This window comes from Eptatretus burgeri, chromosome 3, assembly GCF_056783735.1.
Source record: "Eptatretus burgeri isolate ZD-2024b chromosome 3, Ebu_testis_v1, whole genome shotgun sequence".
NCBI classification, from domain to species: Eukaryota; Metazoa; Chordata; class Myxini; order Myxiniformes; family Myxinidae; genus Eptatretus; species Eptatretus burgeri.
Window position 1 is genome coordinate 108,542,972 of NC_140963.1, and position 9,502 is coordinate 108,552,473.

The 9,502-nt window shown below is 45.4% G+C and overlaps 1 protein-coding gene across 2 annotated transcripts in view; it reads left to right on the top strand.

The window, feature by feature from the left end:
• Positions 1-9,502, top strand: part of LOC147030666 (uncharacterized) — a 31,024-nt gene that overhangs the window by 11,541 nt on the left and 9,981 nt on the right. The gene's annotated exons all lie outside the window — the stretch shown is intronic.

Consider the following 9,502-nt stretch of genomic DNA (forward strand, 5'->3'; position numbering starts at 1 on the left):
TGCGACCTTGACCTTTTGATTTAAAAAACAAAACAAACGGCTTTGAGCTTTTGATTGGTGAACTAACTCAATGATCCAATATGCAAATTCTTAAAATTTTAGGCCAATTCGACAAAAATTGATGATTTTATGTGACGTTGACCTTTGACTTTTTTGACCAAATTATTTATTTGTCTTCCTCCATATTCTCATATAGAAGCCTAAAAACTGAAAATAACTGGAAGCCAAAAATAATGCTCTCGAAAATTTCATATAAAGGAAAGCCAATTATTTAAACAAATTAACCACATCTCAGGTGAATGAAACATATAATGAAACATATAATTTACGCATCACATCTCATTATCTCAGGTATTTTCGTTTTCAAGGTACACAAAAAAAACTTTAAGTACTGATGGGTTTTAAGCCAGATATGTGGAGCACCCTTTTATATGAACTTTTCTCGAGCGTTACATGATTCCACTGAAGAACACAAGAGTGGGACAGCATGCACATGAGATTTTTTTGAATGTGCAATATTTTCTATTGTTTGGCATTTTCTACAAGTCCTGGAATGTCCCTTCTTTTCTATAGTTTGCCACATGGCACATACTATATTACAGTAAATGGCCTTTTCTATGCATTTTCCCCAAGAATGGAACAGTTTCTCTGTATTACATATGGTATTCCATGTTTCAGCCAGTTTTCTTCTCGAATTAGAGCACCTGAAAAATTGATATTTTTGTCCAAAGTCCGCTTTTACGGTGTCCCTAATTTTTGCTTTGTCCCAAGTTATGTGGCTGCGGGTAACTTCGAAATCTCAACAAGTGTCCCTCTATTCATATTCAAAATTTCATGAACTTTCATCCAACAGTTCATAAGTTATGAGCCCTCGCATTTGACTATTTTGCGACCGGAGTCGAGATTTTTCTATGTCCAAGTTTTTGGGGTTTACCCCACAAGCAAAACGTAGCAAAAAAGCAAGCACTATGGTACATAGGTGCAATTTGTTTAAAAAGCCATTAATTAGATGTATTGGCCAACATATAGTCCAAGTTTCAGCTCGATTCAATGTCTCGCCTTTGAGATCGGGCAGATGGACGGATGGAAAATAAAAAAAACATACCCCGCTGGTATATATATATATATATATATATATATATATATATATATATATATATATATATATATATATATATATATATATATATATATATATATATATATGTACACACACATACAAACATACACCAACGCCTGGATATGAAATTGGGAAGGAGCGGTGTACAATAAATGCAAAATCAATAAATGAAAAAAAAACAAGAGGAAAAATGCTGCAGTGCAGATTTAATTCAACAATAATAACAACAACAACAACAACAGCGCTACGTCATTCTGAACGAATCGTTCACTCACTACAGATGCTTTTGCCACTCCACCTCATTCTGAGCGAGTGGTTCGTGCTCCGTCATTCTGAGCGAGTGGTTCGTGCTCGGTCATTCTGAGCGAGTGGTTCGTGCTCCGTCATTCTGAGCGAGTGGTTCGTGCTCCGTCATTCTGAGCGAGTGGTTCGTGCTCCGTCATTCTGAGCGAGTGGTTCGTGCTCCGTCATTCTGAGCGAGTGGTTCGTGCTCCGTCATTCTGAGCGAGTGGTTCGTGCTCCGTCATTCTGAGCGAGTGGTTCGTGCTCCGTCATTCTGAGTGAGTGGTTCGTGCTCCGTCATTCTGAGCGAGTGGTTCGTGCTCCGTCATTCTGAGCGAGTGGTTCGTGCTCTGTCATTCTGAGCGAGTGGTTCGTGCTCCGACATTCTGAGCGAGTGGTTCTGCTCGGTCAATCTGAGCGAGTGGTTCATGCTCTGACATTCTGAGCGAGTGGTTCATGCTCTGACATTCTGAGCGAGTGGTTCTGCTCGGTCAATCTGAGCGAGTGGTTCATGCTCCGTCATTCTGAGCGAGTGGTTCATGCTCCAACATTCTGAGCGAGTGATTCATGCTCGGTCAATCTGAGCGAGTGGATTGCGCTCCGACATTCTGAGTGAGTGGTTAATGCTCGGTCAATCTGAGCGAGTGGTTCGTGCTCCGTCAACCTGAGCGAGTGGTTCGTGCTCTGTAATTCTGAGCGAGTGGTTCAGGCTCCAACATTCTGAGCGAGTCGTTCGTGCTCTGACAGATTGAGTGAGTAATTTATGCTCTGACAGTCTGGGCGAGTCATTCGTGCTCCGACAGTCTGAGCCAGTCGTTCGTGATGAGTATGATCCCAACTGCATGAGAAGTTCTAAAGTGCGCGGGAAATGAAGAATGTCCTGGAATATTAAAAGGAGGTCGACAAATAGAAAATGAAGACAGCCACTCAAGTCTCCATTATATAATTCTTCCAAAAAAAAATCCCAAGCAAATCAGCCTCCATTTCATCTTCTGAGCCTTCAACCTCAACTGGACAGCCTTTCACACCTGAATAAGCCTGTCACAAGCAATATGTGCTGTATCCAACCTCAATCATGACAACACTTATGAAAAATAATTCATTTTAATGTCTTTATTACCTCCATCACCAAAGGTGGTGGAGTTTGTTTTCACCCCTCTCTGTCTGTTTGTTTGTCTGTCTGCAGGATATCTCAAAAAAGTTGTGGACGGATCCACATGAAATTTGGTGGGCGGTTAGGTATGTGACAAGGACTAACTGATTAAATTTTGGTGAAGATCTGGATACGAGAATTGGTTAATTTTTAAAGTGGTTCTTCACCATTGAGAGATCGGACCAAAAACGATATATGGCATGATATTTCAAAAATGTATTGGGCTCGATATGTTCTTGTGGATCAGGTATTATGTGGCAGAGGTATGCGCTCTACCGAGAGCCCTTCTAGTTTGTTATATGTTTCATTTACGCATTGGTTACTGCTTTTTGCCCCTCCTCACTCCCCCACCACTCCTCGCTTCTACCCTGCTTCCTCGCTCCCCCACCCCTCCTCGGTCTCCTTTACTTCTCGCCCCTCCACCCCTCGCTCTCTCTCCCTTCTTTTTCTTCCCCTCCCATTAGTATACCGATCATCTGGACGGTGGTTATGTCAGGACAGACTCTCCCCTCACACTGCCTTCCCTAGCCCACCCCTCACACTGCCTTCCCTTGCCCTCCCCTCACACTGCCTTCCCTTGCCCTCACCTCACACTGCCTGCCCTTGCCCTCCCCTCACACTGCCTTCGCTTGCCCTCCCCTCACACTACCTTCCCTTGCCCTCTCCTCATGCTGCCTTCCCTTGCCCTTCCTTCACACTACCTGCCCTTTCTGCACTCCTCACTTCCCACACCCTGCCTCAATCTCCCTCCCTCCTTGCTCCCCCTCTATCCTCTCCCTCCCCTCAACCTACCCTCTCTCCTCTCCCCTCCTTCTTACCCCCCCCCTTAATATATATCAGCGAAGCGATGGGTTGTTTGTATTTGCTGTCGCACTAATAAATGTGTGTGTGTGTGTGTGTGTGTGTGTGTGTGTGTGTCAATGTGTCAGTGTGTCTTCTCCATAACTTCAAAACCATGAAACAGAAGAAACTGAAACTTTGCTTGCATACTAAGGGAATTCCAAAGAAGTGCATGAGTGAAAATTGGGTGTTTGGGTTCATTTAAACACCCCTTTTGAAGATAATTAACAGCCTTATTTAATTATATCCTTTATCCGGCGTTTCCTTGGCCACCTCACCTCTATGGGGTCTTAAGGCGTATCCTGGCTTACCTCGCTGGGGTCTGAAGCCGCCATGTTTTTTGGCATGCTCAACTATGCCTTGACTTGGAACAGGCCACAACAATTTATTAATGATAAAGTTTTGTTTTTCATTTTCCTCACTCATATTATCGAATTCCTGTTCATCATATGTACTAATCACTGGATACATTGCAATGCTTATAAACGCCCAGAGACGCCAGCGTTCATGGCTTTATTTCATTTCCGCACATGCCATAACCATGAGAATCTCTTAAACCAAGTCGAATTACAAAATTTAAGCTTCAGACTTGAACATAGCAGCAGTTCCAACTGTGAAAAAAGTGTTCATTTGTCTAATTCTGACATATGTGACATTTTGGGGTCTCCGGGAGGTGTGTGTTTAATATGATGGTTCGGTGATTGCTATCAGTTGCCAAGCAAGCCTTTCCTTATTAACCATTTCATTGGAGTGCTTGCTTGAGTGCTTAAGCCACTTGCTGAGCACCCTACAGTCAATGGTGGCACAGTTCATGTCCCAATCGGGAAGTACAATTGGCAGTTGCTTCAAGGTAGAGGTACATGAAATTCTAAATTGGTTATTTTATATGACTCTGTGTGCTTTACAAAGGTCATATGGTTTCTCTGTGTGATTTTCAAAACAAAATACATTTGATAACACCAGATTCCGAGCCTTTTGCTGTATTAACGTGTTTTCTAAATTACAGAACCCAATTTTTTTCCACCAGTCACATGACAATTGGCAGCACATCTCTTTGAAACATCTTTAATGCAACGTTGTTGTATTTTATTTTATTTTAAAATTTGTTCATTGAAATTTCCCCAAAACAATGGTGAAAGCTACTCTTGGTTTTTGGACTGAAAACAGTACGTACTGTCGTCGGTAATCACACTGATTCCAATCAGCCGATTACCGAAAAATTTCCAATGTTGGCAAAGCGCTAACATATATCGTGTGTGTGTGTGTGTGGTGGGTATTGTTCATAAAGCAGAACATATTATCTCTGTAAACTCCCCGAATCCCACCCCTCTCTCTCTCTCTTTATCCCATCCTAGCTCTACTCCATACCAATACAGTGCAGCACCCTCCTCCCACACTTCTCTCTCCCCCCCCCCTTTTCCCTCTCTCTGTCTCTTGACGTATCCGGACAGAGGTTATGTCCGGGCGTGTCTCGGCGGTGTTTGTCTCTCCACTTTGTCAAAAGAAAAAGACAGAGTCCAGGGACAGTTGTGTGCGACTGGGTAAGGTGGGTCCAGAAAGCGAAGGGTTTCGGATACAATATTTAGATGCAAACACCGAGCTTAGGCATTCATTCTTTTCATGTGTGGTATCAGCAGTGCGGCTATTTGAGGTAAGAGGGGGGATGGAGGGGGAGCATTCACCAGAAACAGATTTGATTAGATGCCATCAGGATTTGGAGGAGGGAGAGAGAGGTTTGAGAGTTCAGACTTGAGATTAGAAAGACATTGTTTTCTGGCTCTCCTGAGGGTAGACACACACTTGTTCCGAGATTTGTGGAACTGAGATTACCCTCAGCTGGGGTTGCTTTCCATGTCTCCGGACGCGTCGGGTGGCAGTTTGTCTCCGGGCTCTCCTGGCGGCAGTTTGTCTCCGGACGCGTCCGGGCAGCAGTTTATCTCCGGGCACGTCAGGATGGCAGTTTGTTTCTGGATGCATCCAGGCAGCAGTTTGTCTCCGGATGCGTCCGGGTGGAAGTTTGGCTCCAGACGCGTCCGGGCAGCGTTTGTCTCCGGTATTCACGATATACATATAAATAAATATATTGTTCCGGGCCAGGGGTCAGGTGAGAAGATCACACACGAATAATTCCGTGACGCGGTGGGTCGCTAACCGACTGTGAACGCCAATAACTCAACCACGTGACTTAGGGTCATCCGTCTAGTTAATCTTGTTACCTAAAAATAACCACGTGATGTAATTAACGGGAGACATGCCTTTGGTACACTTTGTCCGAACCGGATCAGATGCAGCCGAGCAACCCTGCCAAGGACGTACTGGCTAAAAGGAACGGATCGTTGGGAATAAAGTCGCGGCTAAGTTAGGATACGGACCATGCTGGATCAATGAAAGAAAAGATGAAAACGAGCTGGGAACATTTCTGCAAAGGATTTATTAATAAGCAGGCAAGAAAAGATATGTGGCACTGTGAATATAGCTTTTATTGTTGTCTGTAGCAGGAACAAGAAGAAATGTGAGAGGTGCGGCAATATACGAGCAACTTACAAAAGCAGACACAGAGCAGAGTTATCCCGATATATTTATTGTACAGTCTTACCTTAAACGAGGACAGGCACCAGGACACACACACACACACACACACACACACACACACACACACACACACACACACACACACACACACACCCCGATGAAGAGGAGTTGATGAAGAGAAAAAGGAGAGGAGATAAGGCTAACGATCTCTCAATACCTTGCACGATTTCACGATCATGCCACCAATACATTTTGGGGGTGATGCTCCCCCGGGCGATACCTCCCTGACAGCTGACACGTCATCTTTGTGGCACTTCATGCAGCTAGCGTCGGTCCAGAGAATGAGACGTGACTGTCTGGCATGCAGGGAGGGACTTGGGTGGAGTCAAAAGCCAATGGGTGGAAGGAGAGGTGGAGTCCGAAGCAAGTGGGTGTAGAAGGGCGGAGAAGTGGTGAAGAAGGCGGCATCAGCAATGAGTTGGTGCAGAAAGGCGGAGTCAGAAGGCGAATGGTTGAAGATGAATTACAGGCCAGGGCGAGCAAGACGAATCGACAGGACTGAGTGAGCAAGAACTACGACACATGAACGACTCAGGAATGACGACGACTCTCGAACGACGACTACTCTGGAACGACGACGACTCAAACGACAAGCAAGAATGACATGCAGGAATGACGACAACTACTCTGGAACAACGACAACTCGAACGACAAGCAGGAATGATACGCAGGAACAACGATGACTCCGGAACAACGATGATTCCCCCACCTCCCCGTGACCCATGCTTTTATAGATCCGGTTGTGCATGGCGGGGGCGACGACCCGAAGCGATGTGTCGTCACCTGATTTGGGAGCTCTGGTTGGGTCCCGGCCAGCACACGGGCTGACCGCCATGATCGGAAGCGGCTCCACTTCACTTCCAGCCAGATGGTTCCAAGTTGCAGAATCGTCTCGCTCCGAGCACCGTGACATGAATCGCCTTGCACCGAACCCAGTGCCGTGCCCTGGCGACCCGCAGTTGGCGCTGGTCAATGTGTCTGCTCCATGGTGGGCCACGCGGCCCGAGCGTTCCAGCCGTACAACATGCCTGGTTGTAGCTGCATCGAGGTGGAGGTGCGGGAGGGTGTCTGCCGTCCGTGGGAGACATGGGTTGCCGTAGTGGTGAGCGAAGACCGATGGTAAGATGTCATTGTAACCCCATGTGCAGACCCGACCAATGATATGTGTTATTCGTGTCCCGTTCTGCATGATGATAAAGTATCACGGCTGCACGCGAGCCCGCCATTGTACATGTGGTCAGCGCATGGGTCTACCTGATCATCGCGTTCGCGGTTATCAAAGGCGGTGGAATGCACGGTGCCAGCCCTGATCTGTGTCAGGCAATTGAGGGAAATGATTGGATATAATTATGTATGTCGGGTTGAGTTGAAGAAGAAGATGGATATAATTATTAAATGGAGAATGGGTGGTAAAAAAAAACAGTGTGCGCCAAGTGTGAACTGAAAGTTGCCAGCAATTAGGGTGCCGTTTCTTCCATCTCCTCGGTATGTGTTTCGTGCAGCGTGGGCGTCGTGTTGGGTGCGCTTTCTGTCCAATGGATGGAAATTACTGCTGCACGTGTGTTTGGCACGCTGTGATTTATGCAGTGGGGTGTCCGGCGTAATACCTGCTTGGCCTTCGCAGAGGACCCATCTCACAGCGAAGGGTGCACGTGGCTGGGATTTACCTCAGGAATAAGAGTAGAAGAGTTGAAAAAAGAATAGGAATGAGTACAGAGATTCAATCAGACCTAACTATGAGATTTACACAACGCACTATTCCATTAGACAAGAAGGAAGGGACTATCTGAACGTACATTAATGAAATAACTGTCCAGGGACTGCTGTATGTTGGTTGTTATTGCTTTGGAGGGATGCGGTTCCCAGAACCGCAACAATATATGTATATTTATATATATATATACATCTATAACCGGGTGTAGTGGCGTGTGCCTGTAATCCGGCTACTCAGAGGCTTGGGTTGCAGGATCGCTTGAGGACGGGAGCTCTGTGCTGGGCCGCGCTATGAGAGGGCGTAGGGCAGCCCGGAATCATGATGAAACCCAATCCTTATCCCTGTGTCGTAAGAGGCGACCAGGGTTGCGTCAGGAAGGGCATCCGGCGTAAAACCTATGCCAAATCAGGATGCGGATCATCATTTGCTTTCTTCTCATAAACTGGTTTATATATATATATATATATATATATATATATATATATATATATATATATATATATATATATATATATATATATATATATATATATATATATATATATATATATATATATATATATATATATATATATATATATATATATATATATATGAGCCTGGTGTCGGTGCAGTGGTTAGGGCAGCGGCTTGGGATCCAAAAGGTCCTGAGTTCAATCCCCGTTGGGCCACTGAATTAATACACCAGGGAGTTCACTCAGCCTGTCATCCTTCCGAGGTCGGCGAAATGAGTACCAGTGTACTGGGCCGGTGTATACCCCGGTTAAAATAGGTGTACCATATCCCTGTGTCGTAAGAGGCGACCAGAGTTGCGTCAGGAAGGGCATCCGGCGTAAAACATGTGCCAAATCACTATGCGGATCATACGGATGAATCCGCTGTGGCGACTCCGAATAGGACCAGCCGAAAGAAGAAAATATATATATATATATATATATATATATATATATATATATATATATATATATATATATATATATATATATATATATGTTGTTACGGTTGTGGGGGTAGATGCAGGAATTTAATAGGGAATTTATGATTGAATAGAGTAGTTTGGTCTGTTGACGTGTCGTGGACATCTCAATGTAATTAAGTAGGGAAACTGAGCTTCAGTGTTATGTGTCACCACACTGGGGGTGGTGCGGTTTTAAATAGCTAGGGCGTAAGAATAAGTTTCCCCAGTATGTTATCGCCCTCTGTGACTTTTCCCTTTGTTTTTATATTTCAAGATTGGCAATAAAAGTGGGGAAACGCGTTCCTAAAACAACTACAAGCAAACGTGCCAAGCAGGCAAAAACCCCGCCTCCAAGGGTGACGGCGGGTGAAGTCACGCCCCAAAGGCTATTGATTGATGGGCGTGACATCAGAGGCGAGCCAGAGTACTGAGCGGGTGGAAACCCCGCCTTCCCGGTTTTTTGAGCGAGCAAGCAACGCCCCGGAGGAGGAAACGGTGGTTTAGGGTGATGTCAGTGAGAGGAGAGTGGAGTTTAGGGAGAACGCATGCACGAGGCAGAGTTGATTTGAAGTAAGGAACACAAGTGGTCGAGAAAGAACGTAGTTAGGAGATTGCCTGTAAGAACAGGGCTTTTCGGCTGGCTTTCCTTCGACGCACGAAGAGGACGGCATGATTCTTATATTCGTGTTGAGGCGATTTGGCTCGCATGGTGAAGCAAGACGCTGGCCTTTGGTTCTTGATTGGGTCACGAGGAACAGACCCTGAGCCTCGTGTATGTCAAATAGTGGGTTGGTGAGGACGGTCGATGCACGAAGCAGCTACACGGGTCTCTGAGCCTTGCTG